Raw genomic sequence first — 24972 nt, forward strand, 5'->3', positions numbered from 1 at the left:
AAGACAAACGTGGATTTCACACCTTAGAAATCCCGTACCTAAAGTGACCTTTAGGAATAGGAGACCTACTCTTAGGAACAAAAAAACTATTTTTTATAGTTATCTATATGCTTGAGTGTTTGTTCTTATGATATTTGTCTGATTTGGATCTTTGATTGAGTGTGAATAGTTGTGGAATAGTGTCCACAATTACATCTGCATATACATATAGGCATAAATGTAAATAAATAAAATTCATGAGATAACTAAACAACCTAGATTATCCTTGTCACACCCGGTTTTAAAGGACAAAGCCGGGTGCATCTCATACATGCGCCAAGAAGACAACATATATAATAACAGAGTGTATAGAGATAAATGTCATAAATCATCAGAGTATTTATTACATAGCGGAAGACTTATTACAAAATAAAGGAATAACCATAAAATGAACTAAGGATCGTCGGCGCCAATGTCGACTGAGAAACGCCACCTAGATCAAGTCGAATGCCTCAGTGTTAGGCGGCTCCTCTTCGACCACCTGTTCTTCTCCTGTGGGGGGTGTGAGACAGCAAGAGTGAGCTCACATACGTTCATAGCTCAACAAGTCGTGGGGAGTAATGTGGCATGAACTCACCAAAGGTGGGAGTTCATGAAGTGTAAGGCTGATCAATGAAATAAAGGCTGAGGCTGAGCATTGCTTTTATAAGTTGGTCAAAATTTTATTAGCAATTACTAAATGTAAGTAAATACCAAACCTTAATAATAATAAAGTAATAATAAAATAATCCCAAATGCGATGCAAATGTCAAATTAAATTTAAGTTCCATCATTAATCATGTGAGGGTCCGAGCCGCTCATGACCGTGAGCACGGCTAGTATACTAGTTTTACACTCTGCAGAGGTTGCGCATCTTTACCCACAAGTCATGTTACCCATCTGCCAAGAGACGGCCAATCCCATACACCTCTACCGAGGAGGCGAGGCAGGGTAACACTACGAGGCCTTTACAAAGTTCCACTAGCTTCAGAAATCCCGCTACAGTTTATAGGAAGCTCCAGTGCAGGGTTCTTGCCTGACCACCATCGCAGCAAAATCAACCAAGGACCTCCCTACACTGACCACTCCCCTACTGCCCTTGCCCCTTTCGGGTAAGGAAGACCTCCACTAGCTTTCCTAGTTAATCAGTCAAGGGCGTCCCATTAAACCCTTGTGGTAGCACTGTTTTCCCGGGTGGTCGCTCCATGTTCCCATTAATTTAATGATCTTCACATGAACAGTAATAATAACAAGATAATAACAGGATGATCATGAGTAGTGTATCTCCATACCCAATCCACATAAAGCAATAGCAAGTACTACCCAAAAATATTTCAGGGGTGAACAAGGTATAGAGGTAATCAAAACTGGGGTAACATAAAGGATCCCATCAAAATTAACCTATGCAGGTCATTAAAATTAATAAGAACATGGCTGGGAAAAGTAAGTGATCAAGGGCACAACTTGCCTTCAATGAGCTCCTGCTCAGCTACTTCTACTTGCTGAACCTCAGAATCCACAGCGGCTTGCTCGTCTACTCGCATCAACACAATACATACATAGTATAGCAAAAATTAACATTACATCAAACATGTAAATGAAATATACAGTAAAAATCTACACATTAAAATGAGATCATAGGAACTGGAATCACTAAATTTGGAGTTATAGAATTCAAGTTATGGATTTCCTAAGATTTAATGTGCTTGAAATAGGATTAAATGATAAATTAATTTTCTTACTGTGTTCATGTCAAAACAGAGATACTAAATGATAGAGAATATTATTACAAAATTTTAGAAATTGGAATGGCTCAATTTGGAGCTAGAATGAATTTTCTATGCAATAAACAAGTTTTAGGAATTCTTTTTGTATTAAAAATCAATTTCTGTATTTATTTACCTATTTTATATGTTCTCTGGACTGGGCCTCATTTCCTAGAAAGTCCAGGGGCCCCTGCGCAAGATAATCAAGACTTAGGGAACAGTAAATCAGGATGGCAGGTTGATTCTAGTAAAGTTTAGGGTCTCTTTAGAAAAATGTACCCGCGAAGGGGTATGAAGTTGGCTGGACCGTTCGATTAGATCTACACGGCCCAGAATAGATCAAGTGGAGGCTGGGCTGGGGATAGATCTGAGCCGTAGGATCAAGATCAACGGCCAAAATCAATCGCGCGAAAGGGCTATGTGTTATTTAATCCTAGCTGTCTGGGAGGAGATCAACGGCTAGCACTACTCGATCCCCAGCTTCTAATCACAGCCGTTGATCGCGAAATGTGCGGTTCAGGGACCTTCTTCCTCAAAACATGGACCACAGCAATGGCCTGGCCATTACGGCGGCGCCCTATTCCCCCACCGCAGAGCTCGCCATCCGAGCCCCCGATAAACGGCGCAGAACCTTCTTCGCCCCAACTCCCTGTCTAGGTTGTCTCCTAGCCATCTTCTACCGACCGCACGAGACTGCGCGCCTTCCAGCGGCAAGCCCTGGCCGTGACGCGTCCCAACGGCGTACAACGATCCCTCCCAAGCGAGCAAGTGACCAACAACCAAGGTCACGGATTGGAGCGTGGACATTTCATGCATATAACGCGAAAGATGGCGTATTACAGAGACATGTCCATACCGGCAGTTGGAGAAGGATACGGCTGCTCCCAGAAGATGTCCGCGCGACGGTGCTTTTGCGAGTATCGATGGCGAGGTCCCGGTGCCCACCGTGGTGATGCTGGGGATGACGTCGACTGTACGAGGAACACTGCCGGCGCCACGTGCGTTGAGGGACCTGGACGCACTCACCCCCGACACCCGAGCTCGCTCTCTCCTTTCTCGACGGCAGTGGCACACCGCACACGCTGCCTCCCTCCCGGTCGACCCGGGCTTGCGGCGGCGCACGCGTGTAGGATAGAGCTAGGCTGGTGAGAACGTCTTCTTTTTTTATCCCCCCAAGGGCCAAGCTCGGTCCGAAGCCAGTCAACGGATTCCGGCGAGATCGCATCAGACCGCGCTTCCTCCGCGAGTTTGTTGACGAAGCTGAGCAGATGGGCCCACCTATCAGTGAAATGGTAACGGTACTATGCGCGCGCCAGGAGACTGAGTTGCGGGGTCCGCATGCCCAAAAGAGAAGCAGGCCGCGCGGTGGAGATGGTTATTGGGCCAGATTAGGATATGGCGGCCCATGAGGCTGGTTTTCTTTTATTCTTTTTATTTTCTATTCCTTTTCCTCTCTATTTTCAACTCCAATTTCAATTCAAATTTCGAATCAAACTTAGGCCAAATTTATTCCCAAATCATGTGGTGAAGTTAAAATACAAGTTTTTAGAGATATAATTATATTATTTATATCTTTTTTATATATCATTTCTCTTCTTCTCATTTTCAAAAACCCTAGGTTTAATTTAGGGCTTAATTCAACTTCTAGTAATTATTATCTTATTACCATTAACATTATTATTTTATTTAATGCACAAACATATAAACTCCAACATGATGCATTCTTTTTTTTATTTGTTTGAATTAAACTCTAAATTTCATGTATGTTTTTTTATGATGCAAATGAGACACATCAAAATTGAGGAGATCTCTCTAATATTATTGGTATACAATTTTGAGTATTACAAATCCTACCCCCCTTAAAAATAATCTCGTCCTCGAGATTTAGGAAGATCTAGGGAAAAAGGTGGGGAAAATCTATACGAAGCTCTTCTTCTCTTTCCCAAGTTGCTTCATCTTCACCGTGGTGGCTCCATTGCACTTTGCACATCTTTATGACCTTATTCTTTGTGACTCGAGTCAATGTATCAAGAATCCTGATGGGGTACTCAGCATAAGTCAAATCCTCTTGAACACTAAGGTCTTCCATTGGTAATTGTTCTTCAGGCACCCTGAGACATTTCTTCAGCTGAGATACATGAAAGACATCATGAACATCCGAAAGATGATCCGGTAACTCCAATTGGTATGCAACCTCTCCCACTCGCTTTAGGATTAAGAAGGGTCCAATAAAGCGAGGGGACAACTTTCCTTTGACTTTAAACCTCCTCATACCCTGGAGCGGTGACACCTTCAAATAGACATAATCTCCCTCCTTAAACTCAAGCAGTCTTCTCCGGGTGTCAGCATAGCTTTTCTGCCTGGATTGTGCGGTTCTCAAATTCTCCCTTATTTGCTGAACTTGTTCCTCTGCTTCTTGTATAATCTCAGGCCCAAACAACTGCCTTTCACCAGTTTGATCCCAATACAGTGGAGTCCTGCACTTCCTGCCATATAAAGCTTCAAATGGTGACATCTTCAAACTGGCCTGATAGCTATTATTATAAGAGAACTCCGCATAAGGCAAACTCTTATCCCAACTACCACCATGCTTAAGAGCACAAGCTCTTAACATATCTTCCAGTACTTGGTTAGTCCTCTCAGTCTGCCCATCAGTCTGTGGATGGTAAGCCGAACTAAAATTCAATCTCGTATCCAAGGACTCGTGTAACTTCTTCCAATACCGAGAGGTAAACTGTGATCCTCGATCTGACACAATCTTCTTTGGCACACCATGTAGGCAAACAATCTGTGCCATGTACAACTCTGCTAACTTGGCTCCTGAATACGTGGTCTTCACTAGAATAAAGTGGGCTACTTTAGTTAGCCTGTCCACAATCACCCATATAGAATCATATCCAGCAGACGTGCGGGGTAATCCAACAACGAAGTCCATGCCAATCTCTTCCCATTTCCACTCAGGTATCTTCAGTGGATGCAGTAGTCCGGCTGGCCTCTGGTGTTCAGCCTTAACTCTTTGGCACACATCGCACATAGCCACATGTGCAGCCACATCTCTCTTCAATCCATACCACCAATATTTTTGCTTCAAATCCTGATACATCTTAGTACTCCCAGGATGAATAGAATAAACTGAATCATGTGCCTCCTTCAATATAGTTTCCCGAAGACTATCAATATCGGGAACACAGATCCGATTCTTGAATCATATCGTGCCTTGCTCATCCTCTGTGAATTCCGGGCCTCTACCCTCTGTTATCAGATCCTTGATCTCCTGGATTTTGGCATCACCAATCTGTCCTTTATGAATTTCTTCCTCCAAGGTAGGTTCCAATTCAATAGTAATTCCTTCCGTATGTGTAACAATTCCCAGGTTGAGTCTCTCAAAATCTTTTGCTAATTCATCAGGTAGCTGGACAATGAAAGCGGAGTGAACATGCTCCTTTCGACTCAAGGCATCTGCAACCAAATTCGCCTTGCCTGGGTGATAGTGAATCTCCAAATCATAATCCTTAATGAGCTCCAACCAACGGCGTTGCCTAAGGTTGAGATCCTTCTGAGTGAATATATACTTCAAACTCTTATGATCCGTATATACTTGGCACTTAGTTCCCATAACGTAGTGTCTCCAAATCTTAAGTGCATGCACAACGGCAGCCAGTTCCAAGTCATGAGTGGGGTAGTTCAGTTCATGCTTCCGCAACTGACGAGATGCATAGGCAATCACATGTCCTTCTTGCATGAGCACACATCCAAGTCCTTGGCCACATGCATCACAATAAATGTCAAATCCCTTCTGTAGATCTGGCATAATCAATACTGGTGGCGACATTAGTCTCTCCTTCAATTGATCAAAGCTTTCTTGGCACTTCTCATCCCACTTGAATTCTCTTCCTTTTTCCAAAAGCGATGTCATAGGCTTAGCAATTTTAGAGAACCCTTCAATAAATCTCCGATAATATCCTGCGAGTCCCAAGAAACTCTGAATCTCAGTAACTGTAGTGGGCACTCTCCATTCCATTATCTCCTTCACTTTAGCAGGATCCACTGCTATTCCTCCATTAGAAATAATATGACCAAGGAATGGCACCTTATCAATCCAAAACTCGCACTTGCTGAACTTAGCGTAGAGTTGATTATCTCGCAGCTTTTGTAGCACCAACCTTAGATGTTGTTCATGATCACTTTCATTCCTAGAATAGATCAGAATATCGTCGATAAACACCATGACGAATCTATCCAAATACTCCATAAACACTTTATTCATCAAATTCATAAAATAAGCTGGTGCATTGGTTAATCCAAACGACATAACAGTGAACTCATATAATCTGTATCGGGTCGAGAAAGCTGTCTTGGGAATTCGATGGTCTAATCATCATTTGATGGTAACCAATCGGAGGTCAATCTTCGAGAATACCCTGGCACCTCTCATATAATCAAATAAATCTTCAATGCGGGGTAACGGGTACTTGTTCTTCACAGTAACATCATTAAGGGATCTATAATCCACACACATCCGTTGTGATCCGTCCTTCTTTTGTACAAATAGAACTGTTGCTCCCTAAGGTGAAGAACTCGGTCAAATGTACACAACCTCTTGCAACTCTGTTAACTGCTTCTTAAGTTCTTTTAACTCTTCTATAGACATCTCGTATGGCCGTTTGGAAGTAAGAGTAGTCCCAGGTAAGAGATCTATGACAAACTTAACTTCCCTATCTGGTGGCATCTCTGTTAACTCTTCTAGAAAGACATCTAGAAAATCCTTAACCACACGGATGTTGTCACCAACAAACTTCCCATCTACTAAGAATACCGCTAGTCTAGTGGCAGTAGTTACTGCAATTCCAACTTCAAATCTTTCTCCTTTGGAACTGGTGAGTTCTATGGTTCCCTTAGCACAGTGCATAAACTGCCTTTGCCTTTCTTAACCATGACATACCAAGGATTACGTCTATAGTGCTCTCTTCTAACACTATAGGGGTAGCCCATCTAGGTTAGAAACACAGGGTACGAAAGAAAGGATTGTAGACAAGGCATGTAATTATGAAGCATGTTACTTTGGGGGATTTATTAGCTAAATGTGTCACCTACTAAAGCTAATTCATTACCTTATGGTGGTACATGCTAAGATGCCCGTCTATACTATTTCAATCAATCAAAGAAGCAAATCAAGCATTGATCATCAGAACAATCAACCAACATTTTTAATAGAGAAAATAATTTTAACTTTTGTCTTCGGTCTCCTATCTCTTAAAAATGTCATAAATGTAGGATTACAAGGTGTGAAATCCATCTTGACTCAGAGTAGAAAAGGTAAGAATCATCAGAGTAGAACAGTAGAAGGTGAGACAGGATCAAGATAAGTGTAGAAAGAATCAGAGTGAGGTAAGTGTAGAATGAATCAGAATAAGATAAGTAGGTAAGGGTTTTGTCCATTTCTATCTAGGTTTCGTCCTACAGTCAACATTCCCTCTGATACCACTTCTGTCACACCCGGTTTTAAAGGACAAAGCCGGGTGCATCTCATACATGCGCCAAGAAGACAACATATATAATAACAGAGTGTATAGAGATAAATGTCATAAATCATCAGAGTATTTATTACATAGTGGAAGACTTATTACAAAATAAAGGAATAACCATAAAACGAACTAAGGATCGTCGGCGCCAATGTCGACTGAGAAACGCCACCTAGATCAAGTCGAATGCCTCAGTGTTAGGCGGCTCCTCTTCGACCACCTGTTCTTCTCCTGTGGGGGGTGTGAGACAGCAAGAGTGAGCTCACATACGTTCATAGCTCAACAAGTCGTGGGGAGTAATGTGGCATGAACTCACCAAAGGTGGGAGTTCATGAAGTGTAAGGCTGATCAATGAAATAAAGGCTGAGGCTGAGCATTGCTTTTATAAGTTGGTCAAAATTTTATTAGCAATTACTAAATGTAAGTAAATACCAAACCTTAATAATAATAAAGTAATAATAAAATAATCCCAAATGCGATGCAAATGTCAAATTAAATTTAAGTTCCATCATTAATCATGTGAGGGTCCGAGCCGCTCATGACCGTGAGCACGGCTAGTATACTAGTTTTACACTCTGCAGAGGTTGCGCATCTTTACCCACAAGTCATGTTACCCATCTGCCAAGAGACGGCCAATCCCATACACCTCTACCGAGGAGGCGAGGCAGGGTAACAATACGAGGCCTTTACAAAGTTCCACTAGCTTCAGAAATCCCGCTACAGTTTATAGGAAGCTCCAGTGCAGGGTTCTTGCCTGACCGCCATCGCAGCAAAATCAACCAAGGACCTCCCTACACTGACCACTCCCCTACTGCCCTTGCCCCTTTCGGGTAAGGAAGACCTCCACTAGCTTTCCTAGTTAATCAGCCAAGGGCATCCCATTAAACCCTTGTGGTAGCACTGTTTTCCCGGGTGGTCGCTCCATGTTCCCATTAATTTAATGATCTTAACATGAACAGTAATAATAACAAGATAATAACAGGATAATCATGAGTAGTGTATCTCCATACCCAATCCACATAAAGCAATAGCAAGTACTACCCAAAAATATTTCAGGGGTGAACAAGGTATAGAGGTAATCAAAACTGGGGTAACATAAAGGATCCCATCAAAATTAACCTATGCAGATCATTAAAATTAATAAGAACATGGCTGGGAAAAGTAAGTGATCAAGGGCACAACTTGTCTTCAATGAGCTCCTGCTCAGCTACTTCTACTTGCTGAACCTCAGAATCCACAGCGGCTTGCTCATCTACTCGCATCAACACAATACATACATAGTATAGCAAAAATTAACATTACATCAAACATGTAAATGAAATATACAGTAAAAATCTACACATTAAAATGAGATCATAGGAACTGGAATCACTAAATTTGGAGTTATAGAATTCAAGTTATGGATTTCCTAAGATTTAATGTGCTTGAAATAGGATTAAATGATAAATTAATTTTCTTATTGTGTTCATGTCAAAACAGAGATACTAAATGATAGAGAATATTATTACAAAATTTTAGAAATTGGAATGGCTCAATTTGGAGCTAGAATGAATTTTCTATGCAATAAACAAGTTTTAGGAATTCTTTTTGTATTAAAAATCAATTTCTGTATTTATTTACCTATTTTATATGTTCTCTGGACTGGGCCTCATTTCCTAGAAAGTCCAGGGGGCCCTGCGCAAGATAACCAAGACTCAGGGAACAGTAAATCAGGATGGCGGGTTGATTCTAGTAAAGTTTAGGGTCTCTTTAGAAAAATGTACCCGCGAAGGGGTATGAAGTTGGCTGGACCGTTCGATTAGATCTACACGGCCTAGAATAGATCAAGTGGAGGCTGGGCTGGGGATAGATCTGAGCCGTAGGATCAAGATCAACGGCCAAAATCAATCGCGCTAAAGGGCTATGTGTTATTTAATCCTAGCTGTCTGGGAGGAGATCAACGGCTAGCACTACTCGATCCCCAGCTTCTAATCACAGTCGTTGATCGCGAAATGTGCGGTTCATGGACCTTCTTCCTCAAAACACGGACCACAACAATGGCCTGGCCATTACGGCGGCGCCCTGTTCCCCCACCGCAGAGCTCGCCATCCGAGCCCCCGATAAACGGCGCAGAACCTTCTTCGCCCCAACTCCCTGTCTAGGTCATCTCCTAGCCATCTTCTACCGACCGCACGAGACTGCGCGCCTTCCAGCGGCAAGCCCTGGTCGTGACGCGTCCCAACGGCGTACAACGATCCCTCCCAAGCGAGCAAGCGACCAACAACCAAGGTCACGGATTGGAGCGTGGACATTTCATGCATATAACGCGAAAGATGGCGTATTACAGAGACATGTCCATACCGGCAGTTGGAGAAGGATACGGCTGCTCCCAGAAGATGTCTGTGCGACGGTGCTTTTGCGAGTATCGATGGCGAGGTCCCGGTGCCCACCGTGGTGATGCTGGGGACGACGTCGACTGTACGAGGAACACTGCCGGCGCCACGTGCGTTGAGGGACCTGGACGCACTCACCCCCGGCACCCGAGCTCGCTCTCTCCTTTCTCGACGGCAGTGGCACACCGCACACGCTGCCTCCCTCCCGGTCGACCCGGGCTTGCGGCGGCGCACGCGTGTAGGATAGAGCTAGGCTGGTGAGAACGTCTTCTTTTTTTATCCCCCCAAGGGCCGAGCTCGGTCCGAAGCCAGTCAACGGATTCCGGCGAGATCGCATCAGACCGCGCTTCCTCCGCGAGTTTGTTGACGAAGCTGAGCAGATGGGCCCACCTATCAGTGAAATGGTAATGGTACTATGCGCGCGCCAGGAGACTGAGTTGCGGGGTCCGCATGCCCAAAAGAGAAGCAGGCCGCGCGGTGGAGATGGTTATTGGGCCAGATTAGGATATGGCGGCCCATGAGGCTGGTTTTGTTTTATTCTTTTTATTTTCTATTCCTTTTCCTCTTTTCAACTCCAATTTGAATTCAAATTTCGAATCAAACTTAGGCCAAATTTATTCCCAAATCATGTGGTGAAGTTAAAATACAAGTTTTTAGAGATATAATTATATTATTTATATCTTTTTTTATATATCATTTCTCTTCTTCTCATTTTCAAAAACCCTAGGTTTAATTTAGGGCTTAATTCAACTTCTAATAATTATTATCTTATTACCATTAACATTATTATTTTATTTAATGCACAAACATAGAAACTCCAACATGATGCATTCTTTTTTTTTATTTGTTTGAATTAAACTCTAAATTTCAGGTATGCTTTTTTTTATGATGCAAATGAGACACATCAAAATTGAGGAGATCTCTCTAATATTCTTGGTATACAATTTTGAGTATTACAATCCTCCATTAAAGTGTATCTATTTTAAATGGACCCTTCTTACCTTAAAAGATTCTCCCTTATTTTAATGGATCCCTCTTAACTTAAATGAATCTATCTTATCCTCATAGGTTCATATGGCGTTAAAAAAAGCTCTTATCCTCTTAAATTGTTTATAAGATAAACTAGACCAACTAAGAATACCCCATTAGCATATATCAAGCATAATGGACCCCTCTTATCTTAAAGACTCTCTCTCTCATCTTAATAGATCCAGCTTATCTTAAAAGATACTCTCTTACCTTAATAGATTCATCTCATCTCGAAAAGGATTTCATCTTATCCTAATAGATCTAACTAATCTCAAAAGATTTTATCCTATTCTTAGAGACTCATCTTGTCCTAAAAAACATACTTATCCCCACCACTTTGCTTATCTCATGACATTGTAACAAACATGATCTATTCCAAAATAAAATAAGTAGACCCTACCTAATCTAATATGATCTGATCTAAAGAGAGTTACTTAAACAAGTTAGTTAATACTGGTAACACAGATTAGACCATCTTCATACGAATGAATTCTAAACCTAAATTGGTGTCTTAGACCAACTCGTCCGTGAAACCATGACCTAACCTATGTTATAGGTTGTCTAACCCATTTATCCCAAAACGCAAAGTAAAACTTTATTTAACCTACCTACCCCATGTACTCGCAACTGATAGCTTAACTCGGATAATGGCATCCAACACCACGATTGATGGTCCCTAAATCAAGAAGAAGGTTAATCTCAACAATGAAAGATACAAGTACAAACAGACCTTTGGATGAATCAAGATCCATCGCTCGAAATAAAAGTCTCCAATACTTAACTTCCTTTTACCCCAAATCTTCTCTACACTCACCTAATGGCCAAAATCTGAAGTACCCTTGTTTCCTATGCCACACCTGTTAATGGCATAAAAAAATTAGGTGTATAGAAAAAATACTATAAGTTCATAAAGATAAAGTCAGCGGGATATGCTCAACTAAATGATATTCTTAAATAGAATTATAGAATCTAATGTAATCTAAGCTAATATGACCTAATCTAATATGGTCTACTTAAACAGATTAGTGGTAATTGGACCCTTCTAGCCAGGTGTTAACCTAACTTAGCACATTAAATCAACTCAACCATGAGCTAACCCAACCCATAGAGTCATGATGAATGATATAATCTATCTGTCTTCATCTAACATCAAACAGACTTTGGACCTACATCATGTAGTCTATCTCATCTTGACATAAAACAACAAGATTAAGCCCTGCCAAAGAATATTCAGATCATAACCAACTACTGGCCTATTCATTCTGCTTACCAAATACTTTTCCTTGCAAAACTATATTCCCATATGCTTGTAATTTTCATGGTCAAAACTAGGAAGGGAAGATTATCAGGCAACATCAAACAGAAAATGAATTCTCCAAATCCTCCACCGGTTGGAATCGATCAAGTGGTTGCCACCCAAATGATGATAATACAACAAATGGCAAACATGGTTACCGAATTGCAAAATCAGATAAGACAAGAACGCGAGGAAATACGTCAGGACCGGCTGGAGATACGTCAAGAAATAAGGCAAGCACGGTTGGAAAGACAACGACAACAACAACCTCCACCACCACCACCAGCTCCACCAAGCTACATAAACATTACTACTATTTGTAAGACCTAAATGTTACTTTAGTTAGTATTTGGTATGATATTATTTTAGGAGGAATAATAAGGTCTAATGGACCCTATGTGTTGCTAATGAAGTATGCATCATGTTGAGATTTTGTGTGTGCATATGTTTTGAGATAACATGGTGATATACCCTTTTCTTACAAATCTCGAGGACGAGATTTCTGTTAAGGGGGGTAGGATTTGTAATACCCAAATTATAAGACTTATAAAAGAGTGGATCTCCGGTAATGGCTCCACCATGCCCCGGGGGGCGGCGCCGCCGTCGGGGTGAACTGGAGTAAGAGGATTAACTGCGATCCGTCGATCTAGTGCTCGATGACTCAGATTAGATGAGAGGTACCGATTCGGGTGGCGGATCGTACGTCGTCCGTTTCTGATCGGTCGGATGTAAATCTGTGCAGGTTACTTAGAATCAGGGACGTTGAGGTTTGATCCGATGGTGGAGACTGCGTACCGGTTGACCGGGTTATGGATCTAATCCTTACTGTTGGACCGTTGATGTGGGGGCGAGATCAAATCGTGCGCGCATTAAACCGTGGCCCTTGATCGCTGATCCGAGGAACCAGAATGCGTACCGATTCGCCGAGGGCTAGATTTTATTTTGACCGCCCGATCGGGATCCATCGGTTCCTGGGAACCCTAGCACTCTGGATGTGTAGAATTTGCTAAAGAGACCCTGGACAAAGTTAAAATCAACCCGCGTCCACCGCGGGATAGTTCTGAGTCTGCGTACAATTTATGCTTTTGCCCCTGTTCTCTCTGATAATTGAGGCACGGTCCAGTGGGCAGAGAAAATCATATAATTAATTATAGGAATTGAATTTTAGTACAAAAATAAATTCATAAACTTGATTAATTCATAGAAAATTCATAGAAACTCCAAATGAATCCATTTCAGTTTCTTTAATTTTGTAATATTATTGTTTATCACCTTGTGCCTCTATTTTGACATGAAAGGCACATTAAAATTTATATTCTATTTAATCTTGTACAAAACACATAGAATCTTTAGAATTTCATAACTTAAAATCTATAACTCCGATTTGATCCGTTCAAGTTGCGTTAGTCTCGTATAAATATTTACTATGCAATAACAACACTTATTATACCATGTCTCATTATTTTATAATTAGATCTGTATTTAACTTATGTTGGTTAGTCTTGTTAATCTGCTCATCTACTAAAATATGATTTATGGTCAATTTATAATTTAGATTAAAGTTGAATTAATTACTGTTGGGGACTTGTTCTCAAATGCTAAGAGTTAAGAACAAGACAACATAAAAAGTGTTAAATGCTAAAGTCCTTCGTCCTTCGAAGCATTATCTCCCTTCGGATATAATGTTTTTCGGACGAAGGTTATGAAGGACAAACCTTCATAAGCATAATAAATGATGAAGAAGGATTCATATGCAAGATATAAAAAATAACATAAACGCTTTAAACATTATTATTAATTTATTCTTATTTGCGTTACTGTATTAACAATAACAAATTATAAATGTACCTTCGGCTCGAAGGAAAGCAAGGGTACAAGCGTGATGCAAAAGCAAATGACAAGTCAGCGTGAACAGTACGGGAGCACTGTTCATCTATTTATAGGTACGGGACGCAGCCCATGTAAAATTACAACCATGCCCTTTACATTTACTAATAACTCTATAGTAATCCATTGGGGTCTGAATAGCCTTTTCCCCTTTAGGTCGGTTTCTTTTTCTGCTGTCACGCCGAAGCTCCCCTGCGCATAGCTTCGGCTCTGCGCCATCCTTCATATTCTTTGTGCATCTTCACGCTGTGGTTTTGATCTAAGTTCGAAGGTACCTGTTTACACATTATACTCCAGAGACATTGTTAAATCATGTTTTTGAGGACCTTCGGAAGCCGAAGGCCCCCAACAGTAGCCCCTCGCAATGTTAATTTGTTAGAGCGATAAATTCAGATTGCGACATGGACGAAGGCCTCAAGCCGAAGGTCCGAAAAAACACCTTCCCTTTGCTAGAATAGCAACAGTCATTGATAAGCAGGACCCTCCAGTTTTCAACGCACTAGGCGTATAAATAAGAGCTCACTACGAGTTCATTTGGCACGCTTTCTTGCCATCTGCTCTCGCTTACTCAATTTTTAGCTCTTGCGCACCAATACTTGCTTGGCTTTTTAAATTTTTAAGCTTCGTCTTTGAGAGCACTTTCTTAGCATTTTCGAAGATGTCTGAAGACAAGAAAGCTGTCGCTGAGTCAAAGCTAAGCCTTTCCGAAGAGATGAATCTCGACTTCCTTGAATCAATAGCAAAGACAAACACAGAGAAGATTACTAAGGAGATTTTAGAGGGCTTATCTGAAGACACCGGTGATAGTGACAGTTATGATGTGGAAAGTGGTGGTGAAGATTCCGAAGATCGACCCTGGCGACCAAGCCATGCAGTTTTTTGGAAAATCAAGCATTAAACAAAGCCATCTTGTCAATATGAGGGGTAGATATTTTTGGGATTTATCTATTGTGAGGGCTGACGAAGGAGAAAAAACTTGTTCGACTCCCGAGGAGAATGAAGTCGTGATATTCCAAAGTTTCTTCAAGGCTGGACTTTGGTTTCCTTTGAGCAGTTTTGTGGTAGAAGTTTTGAAGATATTTGAAATCTGCCTTCATCAAATTACTCCCGAAGCAATCATAAGGATGGGAATCTTCATATGGACCGTGAAGAGCCAAGGTTTGGAGCCAAATGTAAAAAGTTTCTGTAGCATGCATGAGTTATTATATGAGACAAAAGCCTGGGGTAAAGAGCAATACCATAACAATTTTGGCTGTTACAGCTTCGGTGCCCGCTCTGGGTCAAGCTGTCTTGTGCCAACTTTTCGGAAGAGATGGTCTGGGGACTGGATGAAGGAATGGTTCTATGTGAAAAACGACTTGAAGACACGAGAAGATATTAAAGATATCATCATGCGCCCCATCTGGCAGCGTTTTGGCCTTCGGAAACCGAAGGTGGATATTGACGAAGCAGCCGAAGAATGCCGGAGAGCCTTCGGTGTAGTTTGTTCTTTCATCGGGACGAGGGATTTGATCCAGGAGCATATTGCCTTCAGAGTATGGCCACTTGTGGAAAAGTGGGAAATGCCAAAGGAAACCATCAGTAAACCTGACGAAGGTGGACTAGTTAGATTAAAATATACCTTCAGATATGGAGATAAGTTTGTCGAGCCAGATGATGACTAGTTGAAATGTATTGAGGCCACAAGCGATGAACTGCTTGGACCATATTCGAAGGCAGAAGATACTGCATTGTCCGCGGCCTTCGGAGGCCGGAAGAAGAAAAGACTTAACCGAGTATTTGATGCTATTGGATTCGTCTATCCTGACTACCATTACCCAACACGGGGTCAAAAAAGGAAAGATACGGCTTCTGTGAAGGAAGTTGCTTCAGCCGCTCCTAGTGAGCCAGCGCCGAACAGGAAGAAGATGAAGGTTCTAACGCACCAGCCACGCTATATTGAACCGGCCATAGTGCCTGAATTTGTCGGTGAGACCTCTTCGGCCACCGAAGCTAAGGAGCCGACTCCGCTGCTGAATATTGAAGAGCCGGCCATAATGCCAGAGATGAAGAAAATAGAAGAACCAAGGGTTGAGGAGGCAAAGATATCGGAAATTTTAAGTCTTTCATCAAAAATTGAGGTGCCAACACCAATGCCGAAGGCACAAAAAGACCTTACAACAACTCCCAAGAGGAAAAGAATGGTTAACGTGCTAGATGTACTGGAAACGATAAAATCTTCAAGCTCTACTTCGAAGATAACTGCCGAAGCTCCAAAGACACAAATTGAGGCCGAAGCTGCCAAAAGTCAAGCGGAAACTGAAACTGGGCTTTCAGAGCCTACCAAGAGGGAATTCTTGGAAATTGAAAAAGAAAAGGAAAAAGAATCTGCATAAGAAATTTTATCTGAGAAAATCGTCACACCTATTCCCGAAGCATCTTCTGGAGCTTCTGACTATGTATTACGTCATGCTTCGGGTAAAAATCTGAGCGAAAAAGAAAAGAGAGAAGCTCAGTTCTATGCGCAAAAATTGAAATATCCAAAAGGGGCGCTGATATTCAACGGCAACGGAGAAGAAGACTTCTTGTATTGTCTCCTTGACAGCAAGGAGATTTCTGTCTGTCGGGAGATGAGCAAGAGCTTCGGATTCCCAACATTAGAAGACGGGCTCTCGGTGTTGTCAAAAAACGAGCTGGCCGACAGCTTAGCGTACAATAGCTTAAAGGTGAAAAAATGAGATCTTTGTATTATTCCTTGAAATCAAAAAATTTCGTTTGCCTGAACTTATTGACGCATTTTTTACAAGGCCTTATACTTAGCAATGCCCTCAGGGCACAAAAAGATGTCGAAGACGAAGGGTGTACCATAGCCTTGAGCAACCTTCGTTCCGAAGTAATTGAACTAAGGAACGAAGGTCTCGAAAAAGATAAAATATTACATTCGTTGGTGAATAGAATAAAAGAAGACGAAGCTGCTTTCATAGCTCAAGCTGAGGCTCAAAAGCGCGAAATTGAGGATCTTCGGAAACAGCTAGCCAGAGCTAAAGAAGAATGCACAGTTGAAGAAGCCAAACGAGAAATTAGTGAACAATGGGCAAATCATCTAGAGCAAAACGTTGAAGAACTTCGTGCATCGAAGAAAAGATGTTATGAAAAATCTATAGAATGTGTTAAGAAGATAAGAACCAGCTTCGCCAGCGTTGGCGCATTCTCAAGTGAAGAAAATTTCATAAGGGGCGACCCCGAGGGCCCAATTGGATGGATCAGCCACGAAGCTAAAGCTTTTGAAGAAGTTTTGAATAGCCGCGGAGACATATGTGCCTTCTCAGGTGCTAGGGGGATTGCCACTGTTTTAGAAAAGAAAGGCTGCGATCACGTGAAGTCCTTGGCACAAACCGAAGCCGACTTGTCCTCTGAAGACATAAAAGACCCTTCGACCGAGGCAAGTTTGGTTGGTGGAAAAATTTTCACCGATATCTGGGAAAATGGTGGTCGGGAGATGGCTCAGGAAATTATACGAAAAAGCGAAAAAGGTATTCATGACGCTAGAAAAGTAGCAGAGGCCGCTGAAAAAAGTGTGGATCTCGAAGGGCGAATAGGTATTGATTACTAGTTTTTGGCTTGTTGTTGTAACTTTTTAATTTTGAACTTGTTTACAGTTTGTAACACAGCCGCACTTTCTCCTCCCTCAGAGCCTGCCGAACCATTAGCGGACCTCAATGTAAAGGGGGATGATGAAATTAGAAAAATGGCCGAAGCTATCATGGACAAAGTTGTTGATCAACTACTCAACGAAGCTGCAGAAGTAGTTCTAAGGGAAGATTAGATGTTATTGTAAAAACATTTGGAATGTAATATTTGTTGAACAATATGTGTAATATTTTGTAACTTTGAATGTGATATATAAGCTATTTATGGTTCAATTCTTTACGATGCATGAAACTTTACATACATACCGTTTTTGAGCCTTCGGCGAAATAACACCTTCCCTTCTTTTCATGCTTCGTAAATAATATCCGTGTTTCATAAAAACATCCAATCTTCATAAAATCAGTAACCAATAGATCTTTTCATTTTAGAGTTTGACGAAGGTATACTTCTTCAATAACTATTTTTGTGCCTTGGCACTATTTCTTCGAAACAATCTTCGAATATCAACATTAAAACCCCCTTCTTGTGTCATTGATGCAATATGATGTATGATGTAATGCTATGCAAATGATGTGATGATGTGATGTTATGCAAAGTGATATTTGCCGAAGATCGACGTTTGTTTTTCACTGCAAGCCTCCCTTAGGAGCTTCTTCGCCTTTTACTTCAGCGGAATCAGCGTTTATTTTTCGTTGTAAGCCTCCCTTAGGAGCTTCTTCGCCTTTTACTTTCAGCGGAATCAGCGTTTATTTTTCGCTGTAAGCCTCCCTTAGGAGCTTCTTCGCCTTTTACTTTCAGCGGAATCAGCGTTTATTTTTCGCTGTAAGCTCTGCATTCCCTTTGGAACGACTTTTGAGCAGAAAACTTACGCTGTGCTCCCTTAGGAACGACTTTTTGTTATTTCGGAGGTTCTCCCCGTAACCATAAGTTCTTATGCTTCGGCAACTTTTCGGACTCCGTTATTCTGTGGAGAAAGTATATTTGTATTACGGCAAAGGCGAAGCTATTACAAGAAATTGAAAACGACAAAAAACACTTAAGCTTTCAATAATTGTTCCTTATTAAAAAGAAAATGATACTGAATGCAAAAACTGCTACCGAGGTAGGATATTCACTAGTAAATGTGCTTCGATTCTGGCACAGTACTATTGACTCTGCGAGCTTCGGACTCTTATCTGAAGTCTCGTTGGTGTTGAATATGTTGACTCCCTTCTGGCTGCTAGCCTCGTTGCATTGGTGGTGGAGGTGGAGGCTGTTGCCAAGATGCGTGAGATTGACTTGCCGAAGCAACAGAAGCTGTAGGGTGGTTGCCCACATACTCTAGGATATAAGGCGAGTGGTACAAAGCAGTATGCATGACTTGCTTCGGCTGGGTCTGTTGGGCTGCAGCTTCTGCTATTTCCTTTTGTTTCTGGATGGTGACATGGCACATCCTGGTGGTGTGGCCCTTGTCCTCACCACAGAATAGGCAATAAATTTTCCTCGGTTGATCCCCAAATCTTCCTCCGAAGCCCCTGGCACCTCTACCCCTTGGAGCTGGAGGCCGAGGATAACTCTGCTGTTGTCCCGAAGCCTGGGAGGAATGTTGTGGCCTCTGCTGCTGGCTTCCCCTGTCATCATTCTGAGTGGAATGAATCGATCTGACATGTCTAGGATGAATTCTCCCTCCGAAGCCCCTGGCTATTTTGGAGAACCTGTAAGCTTCCTCCCTTCTCTGTCGAAAGTCATTGTCAGCGCAGATATATTCATCCATCTTCTGAAGTAGTTTCTCCAGAGTCTGAGGAGGCTTCCTGGCAAAGTATTGGGCTGAAGGTCCCGGCCGAAGCCCCTTAATCATGGCCTCAATGACAATTTCATTGGGCACTGTTGGCGCTTGTGCCCTCAGGCGTAAGAATCTTCGGACATACGCTTGAAGATATTCTTCGTGATCTTGGGTGCACTGGAATAAGGCTTGAGCGGTGACCGGCTTCGTTTGAAACCCTTGGAAACTGGTGATCAACATATCCTTCAGCTTCTGCCATGATGTGATTGTTCCTGGCCGAAGGGAGGAGTACTAGGTTTGTGCAACATTCTTGACGGCCATGACGAAAGACTTTGCCATGACTGCAGTATTGCCACCATAGGAAGATATTGTTGCTTCGTAGCTCATCGGAAACTGCTTCGGATCTGAGTGTCCGTCGTACATGGGGAGTTGAGGTGGCTTGTAGGACGGAGGCCAAGGTGTTGCCTGCAGTTCTGCTGACAGAGGAGAAGCATCATCAAAAGCAAAATTTCCATGATGGAAATTCTCATACCAGTCATCTTCGTTGAAGAAGCCCTCCTGATGAAGCTCTCTGTGCTGAGGCCTTCGGTTCTGCTCATCTTGAGTAAGATGGCGAACTTCTTCAGAGGCTTCGTCTATCTGCCTTTGCAGGTCAGCTAGCCTAACCATCTTTTCCTTCTTCCTTTGCACCTGCTGATGGAGCATCTCCATATTTCTGATCTCTTGATCCAATTCGTCCTCCTGAGGCGTTGTACTGGTGGCCTTCCTCTTCTGGCTTCGGGCCTCCCGAAGGGAGAGGGTCTCCTGGTTGGGGTCCAGCGGCTGCAGAGTTGCAGCCCCTGTTGCTGAAGCTTTCTTTGGCGGCATGACGAAGGTATGCTTGCCGAAGGTGTTCGAAACTCAAAAAAGTGGAAGTGAGTTCACCGGAGGTGGGCGCCAATGTTGGGGACTTGTTCTCAAATGCTAAGAGTTAAGAACAAGGCAACATAAAAAGTGTTAAATGCTAAAGTCCTTCGTCCTTCGAAGCATTATCTCCCTTCGGATATAATGTTTTTCGGACGAAGGTTATGAAGGACAAACCTTCATAAGCATAATAAATGATGAAGAAGGATTCATATGCAAGATATAAAAAATAACATAAACGCTTTAAACATTATTATTAATTTATTCTTATTTGCGTTACTGTATTAACAATAACAAATTATAAATGTACCTTCGGCTCGAAGGAAAGCAAGGGTACAAGCGTGATGCAAAAGCAAATGCCAAGTCAGCGTGAACAGTATGGGAGCACTATTCATCTATTTATAGGTATGGGACGCAGCCCATGTAAAATTACAACCATGCCCTTTACATTTACTAATAACTCTATAGTAATCCATTGGGGTCTGAATAGCCTTTTCCCCTTTAGGTCGGTTTCTTTTTCTGCTGTCACGCCGAAGCTCTCCTGCGCATAGCTTCGGCTCTGCGCCATCCTTCATATTCTTTGTGCATCTTCACGCTGTGGTTTTGATCTAAGTTCGAAGGTACCTGTTTACACATTATACTCCAGAGACATTGTTAAATCATATTTTTGAGGACCTTCGGAAGCCGAAGGCCCCCAACAATTACTACCTTAGGTTATCTTTTCTCTGGAATTATAAAATAGACATAGAACCTAGTTAATCATTTAATCACATCATAACTCCTTAACTATAACTTCGATTTTAGTGGTTCTCAATCCCACGATCTCGTAGCTTCGCGTAGATCATTATTATTCAGTTTGCACTTATGTTTGGTGTGATGTAAATTTTATCTATACCATATTTGTTTGTATTGCTATGTGAAAGTTGCCTAGAGGGGGGGTGAATAGGCAAGTTAAAACTTTTTCAACAAAAACTAGAAGCAAACTGGGTAAAACTGAATTGATCTCGAAATTCACCCAGTTAACTTTGGAAATGAGATGTTCTAAATGATCCACAGGGTTCGAAGTAGTAGATCTGAGAAGGGCACTTCTCAAAATCCACACACCAAAAAGATATAAACAAATCTTCCACGCAATGGTGAGAGAACGAAGAACACAAACAAACACAATGAGCAAGAACACAAGAGACACAAGATTTATCCCGAGGTTCGGTCACACCACCAAGGTGCCCTACTTCCTCGTTGAGGCGCCCACAAAGAGCCGGGTCTCTTTCAACCCTAATCCTCCCTTTGCCGACCACAGAGGTCAAGCCCACACAATAATCTTTGCTCAAACGAGTGGGTAATACAAACTTTCTTGTGGTCTTCCACAAGATCTGGAGACTCACAAGAGACACCTAGTCGTCTAGGAGCTAGAAGCTCCAAGAGTAATGAATCCACAAAGAACTCGATGTAGTACCAAAGCTCGAATCAAGAAGAGCAAGAGAGATTTGGAGATAAAGCACAAAAACTGCAGCTCTCAAACTCACTCAAAGATTTCTCTCCAAAGATTTGAAATGGGAGAGGCAAGAGGTGTGTGAGAGAGAGTGGGAGGTGTTTCTCAGGTTGGGAATGAAGTTTTGTGCGTGCTGTGCTGTGGGGAAGAGTGTGGGAGGTGTATATAAAGGTGCCCCAAAAGCTGGTGCCGTTGGGGAAATCTGACTGAAATTCGATTGAACCGGTTCTAAAACCGGTTGAACCGGATTCCACCAGTCGGTTTTCGGTTCACTAGCGGACTCAGCCGGAGACTGAACCGGACCCAAATTCGGTTGAACCGGTTTCAAATTCGGTTCAACCGGTTTCAAATTCGGTTGAACCGGATTCAAAATTCGGTTGAACCGGTTTTCCAAAAATCTGCACACGACTTTTTCTGGCAGGACAGACTGGCAGACTGGCAGTGACAGAGGGAACAGTGCAGAAACCAGTTGAACCGGTTTTTGGTCCGGTTGAACCGGTTTTTGAACTGTTGCATAGATTTTGAGAAAACGAAATGAAACCAGGGTAACATGGAAGTTTTAGATCAAGGATTTTGAGCTTTAGTACCAACACCAACCTTCTTTTTGGATCCCCCTTGATAGTACGACGATTCCTTTTGAAGCAAACACAAATAGAGCATGTGACTTGTGCCATTTCACCATATATGAGTTCAAATCATGGCTTCAAGTCACCTTACTGATGCATCAACATGTTGTAACTCTTCATAGCTGATTAGTTCATCGACTTAGTGCAAGTACTCTCTTCTTCACCTTAGCCATGGTCCTTGGTCTACAAGCCGTCGCTTGGCCTTCACCTTCGCTTAGTTCCTCGAAGCCCTTTCCTTGCTATCTTCACCATATCAAGCCATTCTTGAGTCACATCATATTGAGCAGCCATTGAGAGAATCATTTCTTCAATATTGTGAACCTTGCTTGAATGTCATCTAGATATAACTGCTAAGATCAATCAAGCTCCAGTTTGATTCTCATATATTCATATATGGACTAATAGTAATATGGTCAAGCCAATTCACGGTTCCTCATATCTTATTTACTTTGGCTTGACCAATCCTCTTAATCACCTCAACCTCTATTATGATCATATTTATGCATAGTGATTTCTTAGGTCTTGTCCATATATTCAAACCAATATAGAGACCATATTATATCCATTTGCATTATCTCACTGGTTATTTGACCTTGTGTTGAACCTTGTTCGCTGATCATTATACACTATTCAAGTATGTTCATCATACTGAATTTCCTGTTCAACACTTAGCAAACTTGTTAGACCTTTAAATGTGTTGTTATCCAAATCACCAAAACTCACAAAAGGGATGAATGCACTTTCACTATGACTAGCAGTGCAGTCACGAGGATCCGAAGAATCATCCTAGTACCCGGAATCTCAAGTGCCAGGCAAGTTGTGCCCTTGATCCACTTTTGTTACCTAATAATATTCTTTATTATCACTATTCATGCATAGGTTTAATTTTGATGGGACTCAATAGGTCACCCTAGACTGTTTATCTATTTACCTTGTTTACCCCTGAATCGTTGGGTAGTTATGCTATTGCTTTACACTGTTTTTTGGGTTAATATTTCATTATATCAATATTCTTATTATTCTGTTATGTTATTTATGTTCATGATAACATCATTATGTTAATGAGAACATGCAGCGACCACCCGGGAAAACAGTGCTACCACAAGGGTAGTATTGGATGCCCTTGGCTGATTAACTAGGAAAGCTAGTGGATGACTACCTTACCCGAAAGGGGCAAGGGCAGTAGGGGAGTGGTCAGTGTAGGGAGGTCCTTGGGTTGATTTTGCTGCGATGGCGGTCAGGCGAGAGATCCCTACATTGGAGCTTCCTATAACTGTAGCGGGTTTTCTGAAGCTAGTGGAACTTTGTAAAGGCCTCGTAGTGTTACCCTGCCTCGCTTCCTTAGTAGAGGTATGTGGGATTCATGACCCCTTGGCGGATGGGTAACATGACTTGTGGGTAAAGATACGCAACCTCTGCAGAGTGTAAAACTGGTGTACTAGTTGTGCTAATGATCATGAGCAGCTCGGACCCTCACATGATTAATCTATGAAATTAAAGCTCAATTTGTCATTTGCATCGCATTGGGATTATTTTATTATTACTTTTACATATTATTACTAATGTTTGGTATTTACTTATACTTAGTAATTGCTAATAAAATGTTGACCAACTTATTAAAAGCAATGCTCAACTTTAACCTCTACTGTTGATCAGCTTTACACATCACATGAACTTCCACCTTTGGTGAGTTCATGCACATTATTCTCTATAACTTGTTGAGCTATGATCATGTGTGAGATTACCCTTGTTGTCTCACACCCCCCATAGGAGAAGTACAGGTGGTTCAAGAGGAGCCACGCATCGAGGAGTTCGATTTGCTCTAGGTGGCGTCTCCTAGTTGACTTTCTGGCGCCAAGTATGGATTTTTTAGATTCTTTTATATTTATCTTTTATTTTGTAAGACTTTCGCTATGTAATAAATACTCTGATTATTGTGACATTTATCTCTATACACTCTGTTGTTATATATGTGGTCTTTTTTGCCGCATGTATGAGATGCACCCGGCTTTGTCCCTTAAAACCCGGGTGTGACACTCACCCCATAAAATTGAGATAGACTTATATATAAACTTTGAAAAGTTAAGGAATGTCACATTCTAAAAAATAGCCTACTACATTAGTTAGATTCCAATTCCTCAAAACGAAGGAAAATAAATGGGCCCTAAAAGAATTCTAGAGATAGATTGTGTTACGAAAAGTCAAAATAAAAATTTTTGGAGATTGTGAAAAAATCTTTATAAACTTTAAACATATTAGATTTAGCTTTAAAAAAATAGAAATATCTAGGGAATAAAAATAAAAATCTTAATATATCCTAATTATTGTATAAACATGTTTAAAACTTTGCACAGGAAAAATATGAGATCCAACCGTCATGAATGCAACATCCATTAATGTTGAATACTATGCATCTGTGCTAGTTACAAATTATGTTTTTTTCCCAAAAAAGTCTAACATGTTTACATAGCATTGGCAGCGGGCTTTGGAGCCTTTCTCCGACCGCACCAGATTGCCCGATGAAAGGTTTCCGAAAATTCTTTGCAGACAAAGTGTCCTGCAGGTGGACGCCGAGACCAGTGGCCCACGTAAGGCCCAAGCCCACCACGTTGTCGACTCCACCTGAGAAGTCCTACTAGGGTTCCGCATTCCCCCTCACCTATATATA

Source organism: Zea mays, chromosome 6 (assembly GCF_902167145.1).
Source record: "Zea mays cultivar B73 chromosome 6, Zm-B73-REFERENCE-NAM-5.0, whole genome shotgun sequence".
Lineage (NCBI taxonomy): Eukaryota > Viridiplantae > Streptophyta > Magnoliopsida > Poales > Poaceae > Zea > Zea mays.